This window comes from Trachemys scripta, chromosome 4 (genome assembly GCF_013100865.1).
Source record: "Trachemys scripta elegans isolate TJP31775 chromosome 4, CAS_Tse_1.0, whole genome shotgun sequence".
Classification (NCBI taxonomy): Eukaryota; Metazoa; Chordata; order Testudines; family Emydidae; genus Trachemys; species Trachemys scripta.
This window is the reverse complement of record NC_048301.1, coordinates 75,385,405-75,398,039: the sequence shown is the minus strand read 5'-3', so window position 1 is coordinate 75,398,039 and position 12,635 is coordinate 75,385,405. Positions and strand designations below refer to the sequence as shown.

At 45.7% G+C, this 12,635-nt stretch overlaps 1 long non-coding RNA gene across 1 annotated transcript in view; it reads left to right on the top strand.

Moving 5' to 3' along the window:
* The first annotated feature begins 12,147 nt into the window (after nt 1-12,147).
* The window catches only part of LOC117876982, a 100,162-nt gene continuing 99,674 nt past the window's right edge, over nt 12,148-12,635 (top strand). Inside the window, exon 1 of the long non-coding RNA XR_004645591.1 lies at nt 12,148-12,186. This is a non-coding gene — a long non-coding RNA (uncharacterized LOC117876982). The remainder of the gene's footprint in view (nt 12,187-12,635) is intronic.

Genomic DNA, 12,635 nt, shown 5'->3' with positions numbered 1-12,635 from the left:
AGCTAGCCCTGAAGCAGGGTGACACAAAGCCACCTTTGCCCTCCTTCCCCAGGGCTGTGCCTTGTATGTTGCACCTCTAAGAGACACAGTATAGAATCAGATCACAAATTTTTCAAGGAATCAGAGCGGAGACCCAAGGTCAGGAGCAGGCTAGGCCAGCATCAAGCAATGGTAACAAAGCAATTAAGCCATGAAAATGGTCTCCTGAGGGAGAGGGCTGCTTACAAAGTCTTCCTGGACTCCTGTCTCCACTTTCCCTTTCTCCTCTCAGTGGGAGAGAGCAGCCCTGGTCCTAGGCCCAAGGAATGGCTTCTCAGGACAGCTACTTGCCTTCTTCTGCATGCCTGCAAGACACAGAAATGAAGCTCCAGTTCACTGGCTGCTCAAGGTCTCCCCTGATCTGGAAGGCAACTTTCTCAGCAAGAGGCTGGTTATTTTAAACCAAGACCTTGGGGTAGAGAGGAATAGTCTCCAAAACCACACTTTTGGCTTCCACGTTTCTTATTTAGAGGAAGTATGACTGACCCAGGGAGGAAAACCCACCCTGATTAGTGCAAAGTGCAAGGAAACAATGGAGAAGGTGGAAGGGGCTTGAATTAAAAATTCAGTCTAAGTATTTTGGAATGGGGGAAATGGGAATTTGGGTATGGGCAAATAGTCCCATGAGTTACACAAAGTTGCATAAGACTCCCTAAACACTGAGGCTGTGGGCAATGTAGAAACACAGGTTAGTAATAATACATAGCACAATATAGTATTTATTAATTTTACGTCGATTACAGTAACTCCCAAGATCAGGATCAAGGCCCTATTGTTCTGAGCACTGTACAACCATAGAAGTAAGATCCCTGTCCCAAAGAGCTTACAATCTCAAAAGACTGGTAGCATGAGATAGGCAGGGTAGGTGGTCAGATATGCACAAATTCTCATGTTCAGATAGTTTAAGGCCATAATTTATTGTTATTTGCATTATAACAATGGATCAGGGCCCATTGTGATAGGTGCTGTACGAACAAAAACAATAAAATGCCCTGCCACCAAGAGTTCACAGTCTGAGTGAAGAAGGGGCCATTTAGTCTGACCTCAACAGGATACAACACACAAGCTAGAGCTGCCCCAAGGAGTCCTGCCTCTTAATTCCTACTCTAACCATTATACCACATGCATTTCTATATGTGTAGGGCGATAGACATGTCATTATATGAATGTCTGCTCTCTCCAACTGCCTCTCGCCCCAGCGACTTGGTTGGTTTGTTATTTAGTGCTTTTCACCTTCTAAACACTTGATCAACAATAATTCATCTTCATAGCTCCCCATGAGGTACGGCAGTAATACTTGCATTTTACAGAGACTTGCCCAAGAAGGGAACAATGTGATAGGTGTGATGAGAACCCAGGAGATCCTGGTTCCCAGCCTGTACTCAGGGCTGTGACACAATAATCCCACAGCCCTTGTGCTGATAAAACTCTCAGTGAGTTCAGTGGAAGCTTTTCACTGTGTATAAGGACTGCAGGATTTGGCCCTGGATTAAAATCAGTTTCACCTTCCCTTTACTGCCAAGATCTGCATTGAGTGTTTCCCCTGTAAGTGAAGTTTGTGATCAAATACTTATCCCCAGAGTCAATCTCCAGTGTGTTGGTATCTGTTGTTTCCAAGCTCTGTTTGAAATTCCTCTGTGCATTTGTGTTTGGGTCTCAGTTCAGTTCCCAATGGATAGTGGTCCACATAACAAAACCACCACCACAACTGGCACTAGTTAGCCCCACATTAGGGATCACAGTAGAAAGGCTAAATACTGAATGGACTATGGAGACTAAACTCTCTGCTAGCTCAGGTTTAAGGCATTCAGGGGGGCACCATATAGGACGAGGTTGCCCTGCTGATGCCAGTACTGTGCCTGCTCTGTGGATAAGTAAGGGACTTCAGGGTGTCAGCTCCAGCATCTTTTGTCTTGGCTAAATTAGCTGAACCTTTCTGAAGCCATTTGCATGTAAATATTTCTGTGCTCCTTAAGGGATTTTTATTTTATTTTATTTGTGTGGTTGTTTTTGTTTTGTTTTGTGCACTGGCCTTTTACCAGGTCATTTACACACTGTGGCCATTCTATTTCTGCACTAGGTGATGTTTTAAAATAACACCCAGGCTCCAGGAATCCTGCAAAACCTCTTCCTGCAAGCATCACCCACTCGGGTGTGGAGGGGCTTGTAGTGCGAAAAAGGGAGCTAAGTCAAGCCACAAGGGGGCATGTTCTGTTCTAATTCATAAAATGTGAATTCATTGACAAAAATGCTGAACAATTGGTGAATGGTGTGTGCATAAGTTAATGCTGCTGAAGAATATACCGTAAGTGACTGTCAGGGGTTGTACGCAGTAAAATGGAGAGATGTGCTGGAGCAGTGGTGTCCTAAAATGCACCTTGTGGATGCCCTCTGGTTCTCTGTAGATTAGAATATGTCTACATTAGGAGTACTTTACTGCAATAGGAGCACCAGTATACTATACTAGCAGTGCACTCCTAGAGTGGATGCAGCTATACCGGCAGAGCTCTGCTCTGTATCGGTATAGTAAAACCACTCTGCAAGAACCGAACAAGCTATACCAGTAAAAGTGCATGTTTGCCAGTATAACTGTGTCCAAACGAGGGCTTCTGGCAGCACAGTTATGTCATTCAGGGATCATCCCTCTTCACACCCCTGATCTATGCCTGCAGAAGTCTGTATGATAGCATAGTCTGAGATAAGGAGCTGTGGCTAGTGGAAAGTAACGAGTCTAGTAACTGCCTCCAGTTCCCACTGAAGTCAATGAGGACAACAATGGTGTAACAGAGGGAAATATGTGGCTTTAGTGACCCTAGCTGACTAGAGTCTAAGCTGGTTCTGGGGATGCCTTGGTCTTTGGGGGTTTTGTAACTAGTGAACTCAACCAACAAGTATTTTGGATTCCTCTGCAAAGAAAGCTAGAAGTGGGAGGGTCATGTTCGTATGCAGATTATTTATTTCTAAGCAAATTAGATGCAGCCCATCATCTCCTAGCAAGGTGTCAAAACAGCCTCAGGAGTTGGAAAGTTTTGGTGTCCCTGTTCTATAGGAACCACTGAGCTGCTACAGTCAATTCTTTTAAAAAGGCCATAAGTTACCTTCAACCAGGTAGTTTGTATTAGGGAAACTTGCTAAAGGACCAATGATACTGAATGGAAAGATTAAAAAAATCTTTTTTGGACCATTCTGCTGCTATCTCATAACATTTGTCTAGTTCTCTCTTCCCTCTTAGCTCTTATATAGCACTTTTAATCAGTGGATCTGAAAGCCCATTACAAAGGAGGTCAGACATTATCGGTATGTTCATTTTATAGATGAGGAAACTGATGCACAGAGATGTAAAGTAACTTGTCCTAGGTCACCCAGCAAGCCAGAATAGAATCCAGGTCTCTTGAATCTCAGTCTAGTGATCTAACCCCTAGGCCCTTATTCCTCATTATGGTAATCCTCCCTGCTCCCACTATGTCTCCCTGATTTTTTACAGGGTAAAACTCATAAATTGTTCGCCCTCTCTGACACTGATAGAGAGATATGCACAGCTGTTTGCCCCCACCCCCCAGGTAATAATACATACTCTGGGTTAATTAATAAGTAAAAAGTGATTTTATTAAATACAGAAAGTAGGATTTAAGTAGTTCCAAGTAGTAACAGGCAGAACAAAACAAATTACCAAACAAAATAAAACAAAACACGCAAGTCTATGCCTAATACAGTAAGAAAACTCAATACAGATAAAACCTCACCCTCAGAGGTGTTCCAGTAAGTTTCCTTTTACAGATTAGTCTCCTTCTAGTCTGGGTCCAGCAATCACTCACACCCCCGGTAGTTACTGTCCTTTGTTCCAGTTTCTTTCAGGCATCCTTGGGGGTGGAGAGGCTATCTCTTGAGCCAGCTGAAGACCATATAGAGGGGTCTACCACGAGCTTAAATAGACTTTCTCTTGTGGATGGAGACCCCCCCCCCTCTCTCCTATGCAAAGTCCAGCTCCAAGATGGAGTTTTGGAGTCACATGGGCAAGCCACATGTCCATGCATGACTCAGTTTTTACAGGCAGCAGCCATTGCCCACATGTTATGTTGAATATCTCCAGGAAGACTTCTGATGTGGATTGGAGCCTTCCAGGAACCATTGTTTGTTAAGTGTTTCTTGATTGGGCACTTAATTTGCACATTCCTTTCTCAAGAAGCTGGCCAAATGCTTTACTAAGGCTATTTAAAACCAGACAAGTATACAACCAATATTCATAACTTTGAATACAACAATGACACATGCATGCAAATAGGATGAATATATTCCATAGCTTATAACCTTTACATAGATATGTTACATGGCATATGTAGCATAAAACATATTCTAGTTATGTCATGTATACATTCATAAGCATATTTCCATAAAGCCTAATGGGGTGCACCGTCACATTGCGGACTTCAGTAACTCAGCCAGAGGTTAGGGGTCTATTTCAGGAGTGGGTGGGTGAGGTTTGTAGCTTGCAATGTACAGGAGGTTGGACTAGATGATCATGATGGTCCCTTCTGATCTTAAAGTCTATGAGTCTATGGTACTGACTGTGAAGGAGGCAAGACTGTGGTGGCAGAGGGATGTGCTGATTCAGCTTATCCATTCAGCAGCCTCACCCTATGTGACTCTCATGTAAAGCTCCCCCTCCATGCAGCAACCCTGAGAGAGGACAGAACCTTTTGATGTTAGGAGATGGAGTCTACATCTCCTGCTACCAGTCTCAGTGAGTGTGGCCCCTGAGGTGAGCAGGCCCAATTCCAATGACTTTGATGGTGCTGCACTCACTCATACCAGGACTGAGCAATGACCTTAGACATTCAGGCTAGTGAGAAGGGATCCATCAGAGTTTAAAATAAGCATTTGAAATGAGAGGTTTGTGATTTTCCCCCCCTGCACCCCAAAAGTGCCAAGTCACAGCTGACTAAAACAACTTTCCGCCCTATATTCTGAAATCCTCCCAATCCCCAATCATCTTGACCAGCTAATGTGTTAAAAGACAACTTGACCTGTCTACACTCGGGTTTTAAAATGTGTTCCCTGAGGCATTTTAAAAACACCACCTTTTCCCCCAGTCTAGACAGGGAGCCTGTATGATACTTTCTGTGCATAAGCACAAACCCCAATATTATTAGTTATTTGTCTTGCAGTAGTGCCCAGGGATCATGAAGGGTCCTACTATGCTAAACACTGCACAACCACATAAAATAAAAGGTCCCTTCCCCCACGAGCTTACAATCATGTTGTGCTGCTATTGCTGTGAATTCACCAGCCCCAGAACGCAGGCAGGCACACTACAGCTGTGCAAGTGTCTTGTTTCAATTTAAATCCCAAGAATGCTCAGGAGATGTCACCTAAGGTCAGTCTGGGAAGATGTTCCTGACCCTGGTCCAGTTCCCAGTAGCCAGCACCACAAACCACCCCTCGCCCCCATCCAAGTTGGCCTGTTGTTGAGCAGCACAGATGTCCAGGACTGCATGAGCCATGCAGAAAGAACACTTCCCCCTCACTTTCCTGGGCAGCACAGAGCAAGGTTCCAGCCCATTCTGGTTATGAAGTGACTGCACCTCTGGGGCTAAGAGAGGGAGTTCAGCCTCTGAGACCATTCAGTTCTTGGCACCATCTATCTCCTTCCTCAAGCCCCCTACTCTTGTTCTTATGCTCTGCCAACTTTGTGTTCCTCTGGGTCCCTCCCATTTTCTGCTATGCCTGGAAGAACCTCCCTGAACCCTGGCACCATGCAACCCATCCCTGCTCCTTCCAGTCCCTCCTAAACACCCCACTTCTTCAGGTTCTTTTTCCAGGGCTGACCCTTCTGCAATGATTCCTAGGAGCATTTAAACAAAGGAAACAAACAGCCAATTGGATTAAGAAGTAGAAAATAACAAGATGTGCATGTCACACATAAAAATAACCTTGGGAGTTTATATTGTGTTTTCCTTGTCCCTCCCCTTGTCTGTTTGGTTTTTGTCAAATGTTGTTCTTCCCTATGTCATGTCTAAGTTAGACTGGAATCTCCTCGCAGCAGGCACACTGTTTTATTTCTCTATGAAGAGCCACGCACACTGAGCTATCTCCTACTGTAGTAAATGCCCACAAACTTAATCAGTGCCCAGTCAATCTTGCCCAGTGGTACCTCATGTCCTTCCACAATGTGGAGAATGGCTAAACTTAAACCTCTGAAGAACAGGCAATACCAAGTTAAGGTACACACCACCCCCACAATGCAACCTTAACTCTGCCCTCCTGAAGCTGGCAATACCCAGTGGAAAGAATGGTGCAGGAAGGGGAGGGTGCCATAATAAGTAGACTTGAGAAAGTTCGCAGAGCATGTGTCATGATTTGTGTTATGGTCCACAGATTTGAATTCTAGCATTTATCTGCGCACTGTAGTAGATGTAGTTGTATTGAATAGTGGAAGGACTAGTTGCAGCAGGCTGACAGAGTTCTTACTGTGATATGACAAGCGGGGCATGCGTACTTTGAAGGATCAAATATACCTCATTTCAGTGTTGAGTTCTGTAGATAGTGTCCACAGAAGCATGCAAAGGTGTTTTCTTGACATAGGGATTGTCAGAGGACTGGTGGCATACATGACTGTCATCTCCAAGGCTTACTGAGGGCAATGTCTGAGATGGAATCTTCAGGGCCGGGGGGAAGGGGAAGTAACATTGAGCAAGTCTGGGTTGGTTTGTGTGGAGAAGACTCAGCCCAGGTCTACACTAAAAAGTTAAGTCAACCCAGCTACGTCACTCAGGGGGTGTGAAAAATCCACACCCCTGACCAACGTAGTTACACTGACCTAATCCCCAGTATAGACAGCGCTAGGTTGACCAGAAGAATTCTTTCATTAACCTAGCTACCATCTTTAGGGGAGGTAGATTAACTACAGTGATGGGAGAACCCCTCCCATCGCTGTAATGAGTGACTATGCTGCAGTGCAGCAGCAATGCAGTGTTTGAGCATAAGCCAGGGGTGGGTAGTTCCTGTTTGCTATGCCTAACCTAAACCCAAGTTTTGCCTTAGTAAAGAGGTGATAGATTTTGTCCTACACTACTTATGTGCTGTTCCAAAATATTCTGTAGCATCCATAAGGTTAGAGTGCTAGTACATGTACAGTTGGTATGCTGGGGCATCACTCAAAGAGGGCAGAGTTAAGGTTACATTGCAGGGGCATATACCTTAATATTGTATGTCCTGGTTTTCAGAGGTTTAAGCTTATGTTACCTTAACTCTTCATTTCCTAATGTCCAGATATATAAATTTAGCCACTCTCCACATTATGGAAGGGCATGAGGCAGCACTAGGCAACATAACTCTTCATAAACAAAGTTTTTAGGCGTTTCATTTACTTGTTTTTAAAAAACCAATAATTTCCTAGTATTCCCATGTACCACAACCCAGCCCCTCTTTCCACTGCCTCTGGCTCCTTAGCAATGATTACCAGGGCCAGAGGATACACTGGCTATATGTTAGTCACTTCACCAGCCCTGCATGATTTGCTTGTCTCCCATCCCACTACCTGTCCAGAACAACCTGTCTTCCCTTCTTAGTCCAATCCCCAAGCCCACATGTAGACACACCCTGTGCCAAGCCCACATGTACACATACACCACATTGCTCCAAGACCCACGCCCCACACACCAGCTCTGCTCTTCTTGCCACTCTCAGAGCCATGCAGAGGTTTTGGGGGGCTTTGAGCAAAATCTGAAACTGAGGTCCCCCCATCCTTCCAAAATATTACCACTGAGAAGAGGTCCTGGAGTGGGCAGGGGGGTTGGAGTCCAAGGCCACACTGCACTCACCCCACAGCGGTGGCTTGGCTGCTGTTGCACTGGGCTGGGTCCAGCTTCCCCACTCTGGGAGTTGCAGCCTGGTATATGGGATCACACCACCACTCATGTTTAGCCCCTCTGTCATGATAAAGGGACGACTCGGCCAAACTAAGTGGCACTGCAACTTAGGGTTGCCAATTTTCTGACCGAACAAAACTGAACACCCTTGCCCTGCCCTTTCTCTGAGGCTCCGCCCCACTCACTCCATTCCCCCTCCCTCTGTCACTCGCTCGCTCTCCCCCACCCTCACTCACTCACTCATTTTCACTAGGCTGGGGAGGGTCCCTTTTCCACCGGGTGTTTGGTTGAAAACTGGACACCTGGCAACCTCATGCCAGATCACACCACTCAGTTTGGAGACCTGGGGCAAACTGCCCCTTTCCCCTCAACTCCATGCCCTGGTAAACTTAGAGAGGTCATGGGGAGGTGGAAAGGTGGTGGGCTGGTGAGGAGTGCAGGAACCAGCTGGAGTCCTACCTTACCCCAAATTTGGGCCTAATGTATGGACAACTAGCTCTACACAACTATCAGCAGCACAGGCAGCTCAGAGAGGAGTCAAGGGGCCCGTGAATAAGAACACCTTCAATATTGCTTGAGCTGAGATACATATCATGCTCCTGAGATCAGTTTGTTTGAGCCTCAGATGTGAGCCAAAAAAAGTTAGAAAATTGAGCGGATGTTGTAAAATGCTGGTTTTTAGCAGGACTGTCTTTTGGGAACGCTTTGCTCAAATGACCCCAAGTTCAGACCACTAACGCCACCCCCCCCCAGTATGCCCAGGAGGCACAGTAAATTTCAAGACAATCCATGTAACCTTGTGGATTTTAGAGCACTTAGTATAGTCCAAAGAAAGTGATGCTCAGCCTTAACTAAGGGACCTACCACTGAGGTTTCTAAGCACCCATGATGTTGAAGCAATAATAAGTGATAATTGAAGTACCAAGTATGCTAGTTATTTATCATCTCCACACTTAAGCCCCAGTCTTGCAAATATGCATGTGCTTAATGTTAAGCCCATGAGTAGTCCCATTGACTGCAATGCCTTTAGTCACAGGAGTAACCTTAGACACATGAGTAAATGTTTGCAGGATCAGGGCCTTATTTAGGAGCTGATCCTTTAAGCTCTTACTGCCAGGCGAAGTGCCTCCTGAAGTGAGTAGTTCCATTGATGGGACTACTCAGCTCTAAAGATTACTGTGGATAATAATAGTTTGCAGGATCAGCCATCCTATAAGTTAAGTATGTACAGTTCTGTACAGGGGCACGTCAAGGACAGAGAGAGAACCTTTATGTGGACACTTGTCCACGTCGGGTATGTCCACACTGCAGTGTAAACCCAGGTCTGTGGGACCCAGGTTTATGGACTGATTGTTTCCCAGCCTGTATTTGAGCATCCACACTGCATTGTAAATCTGGACTTACAATTGCTGGACATGGATCTGACAAGGTATGTCTAAACTGCAATAAAAAAAATGTGACACCAAATGTCAGAGACCCTGTGGGGTTCAGGCTGCAGGGCTAAAAATAGCAGTAGAGACATTCAGGCTCGGGTGGGAACCTGGGCTCTGAGACCCTCCCTCCTTGTGGAGTTTCAGAGCTCGGGTTCCAGCCCAAGTCCAAATGTCTTAACTGCAACTTTTTGTCCTGCTGACCTAAGCCAGCCGTCAGGGCCGGCTCCAGGGTTTTTGCCGCCCCAAGCAAAAAAAAAAAAAAAAGCTGCGATCGCGATCTGTGGCGGCAATTCGGCGGGAGGTCCTTCGCTCCGAGCAAGAGTGAGGGACCGTCCGCGGAATTGCCGTCGAATAGCTGGACGTGCCGCCCCTCTCCAGAGTTGCCGCCCCAAGCACCTGCTTGGCAAGCTGGTGCCTGGAGCCGGCCCTGCCAGCTGTGGCCATGCTGTGTGTCTTTTACTGCAGTGTGAACATTCCCACATCCATGCTAAGGCATCCATACTGCACTTTGCAGACATACTGACTTGGGTCTGCAACTGCATCCACACTGCAAAAGGACAGGACTTGGGACCCGAGTCTCAGCAGGACTCGGGCTCTGACACACCTCCTTAGCAGGGTCCTAGGTCCTGGCTCCTGAGTCCTTGCTGACCTGACTCAGACTGATTTGTGTGTGGACAGAAGTGGGGCTTGGGCTCAAACTTGAGTCAGAACCCAGGCTTAGAGTGCAAAGTAGGCATTATGGATACATCTACACAGCAAGCAGGATCCTGAGGCAGCGAGTCGGCACTCAATAGAGCTGTGTAGACCTTCTGGCTTGGGCTAGAGCTCAGGTTCTGAAACTCATCCCCCTTCCTAGGAATCACAGCCAGAGCCCAAACATCTACATAGCTATTTATAGTGCTATAATGTGACCCCATGTATGTAGACCCAGGCTCTGAAGCCCTAAGGGTCTGACCCAGAGCCCTTGGAAATCACCCCCCTTCCCTCTCACTTCCATGGACTTTGGATCAGGCCCTAAGATTTGAGTCTTATTTCTACATGGTAAATGGAATGAATTTTTAAAAAATTAAATCAGTTTTGCTAGGTGACGATCAACACAGTAAGGAAACTAATAAGCAGATTGCAAACTTAAATCCACCTAATCAAATTCCTCTCTGCTGCGGTGTCCTTTCTGTGAAATCAACCTGCATTAAAGGGGCTATGGTGCTGTTTGTGAATGTACCATCTCTGCAAATTACCAATGCTCCATTGCATTGTGTTTGTATGAATGGGGGTTACATGTGCTTGCCCACTGGTCCACGTGAGAAGTGGGCTGAGGAAGGAAGGATGTTTTTTTTTTTTTTTTAAAGAATCTAGGGGGAGAGAAGTGGAAGCTGTGGATTCATAGTAGAAAGGGAATGGTATCCTAAAATAACCCCTCTGTCATTTACTCAGCCACCCACCACTCAGTGCCAAAATAAAGGTGCAGCTCTTTCATTTAAAATTAATTCTTGGCCCTGGAGGGTATCAATAGATCAATATCTTGTGCTTCTGATCTCCCGTGGGCCACCCTTCAATGGCTCATGCAAAGGCTAAAAACAGAAAGATGCAACACAAAAGATACTGCAGTCAGCTCAAGCAGGGGGGTTATTTTTAGATCAGTAAAGGGAAAGGAGGAGAGGGGGGGAGAAGGGAAAGAGAGAGAGGCTGGTGTGGGGTTTGCAATCTAATTTGGTCTTTTTTTTATTATTATTATTCCATCAATGGTATTTTCCATACAATCTGATTTCTTTTTGACTCCTAGGGAGGGGGGCTAGGGTGGGGGGAAGGCACAGCAAAGCTGGGCTGAAGATTCTGGAGTTTTATGGCTCATTCCAGCTAGTGGCTTCTCTCTGCCAGTTGAATTAATTTGATACTATTTTTGAAAGTCAGTGTTTCTAAGGGAGACCTAATGACGCAATGACGTCAATGCAGGTCAATAGCACACACTGGAGGAACTGACTGTGCTACCGGGAGCCAAGGGCTGGGAGCCTTTTCCAACCAACCCCAGCTTCTGCACACACACACAAAGACTCCTGGGGGAGGGGGGGAGGAAATCCTAAAGTGGTGTATGCACAATCCCCCCCCCCAGCTAACCCGAGACCCCTAAAATAAGATGCATGCTGTTTGTAAGCACCAAAAAAATTCTAAAAAAAAAAAAAAAAAAGTGATCATCAGACGCACTGCAGTGCAAAGAAAAAAAAACACCTCCCTACCTGTCAAAGGCAACGTTATTGTAATCCACACACACACACACATTTAGGTTGTGAAATGCAACGCACACAACATTAGGGGCTTGCCTATAAATAGAGCCCGCGAAGGTGCGTGCATTGGCAATTTGTTCCCCAAACCGGGAGGGGGAGAGGGGTGTTTTGCAAACGTGGGTGATGAGTTATTCTGCTCTGATCAGTTACTCAGGAGGTGCCTGGATTGGTGGTGTGGGGGTGGATGCGTGGGTGGGAGGGTGAGTGGGAGGGGGGTTTTGCTTCTCTCTGTCTCCAAGTCAGGCACAGAACACGAACTGGTTTTTTTTTTTTTTTTTTTTTTGCTTTTCTCCTGGAAGAGTGCAGACACACATTACGCGAAACCCACAGCCTTTCGCGAGAGACACAGCTCGAAACGCTCTAGTTTATTTATATAACCCCCACCCTCCCCCAACACCTTCTTCCCTTCCCATCCCTCCCCAAATTCCCTGGAAATCCAGCTGAGGCATGTGGAAGCGGGGCAAGCGTTTTTGTTTGGGGTTTTATTTCTGGTTTTGCTTTGGGGTTGTTTTTTTTTTTTTTTTTTTTTGCACACAAAAATATAAGTGAAGAAGATTTTGCAAGGTAGGTTCCTGTCTGTGTGTATGTGCGCGTGTGTTGTGCATTAGCTTTTTGCAAAGTTTTCTGATTTCAGTTGTTGGATGCTTTTGCAAGCAGCAGACTTTGCTGATTTGTTCTGCTGCCTGCCTTTTAAAAACCTCAACGACATTGCATTTCCCCCTCTTAAAAAAAAAGAAAAGAAAAGAGTCCTAGACTGTCGTGTCGTGCGTCCTGTGTATTTGATGATTCCTGCAGAAAAAGCGTGTCCGTTTTTGAAGAAAACCCGGGGGGGTAAGAGGGATATTTAGGATTTGCTTCCACATTGTTGCAGAGTTTTTTTACTTTCACTTTGTCCCATTTTTAGGAGGTTGGCTCACTCTCGTAATGATCTTGCAAATGATGTTTTAATTGCGAAAAGGTTTTAAAGTCAGTAGGAGGGTGAAAAGGAATTGGCATTTCTTGAATACAGAATT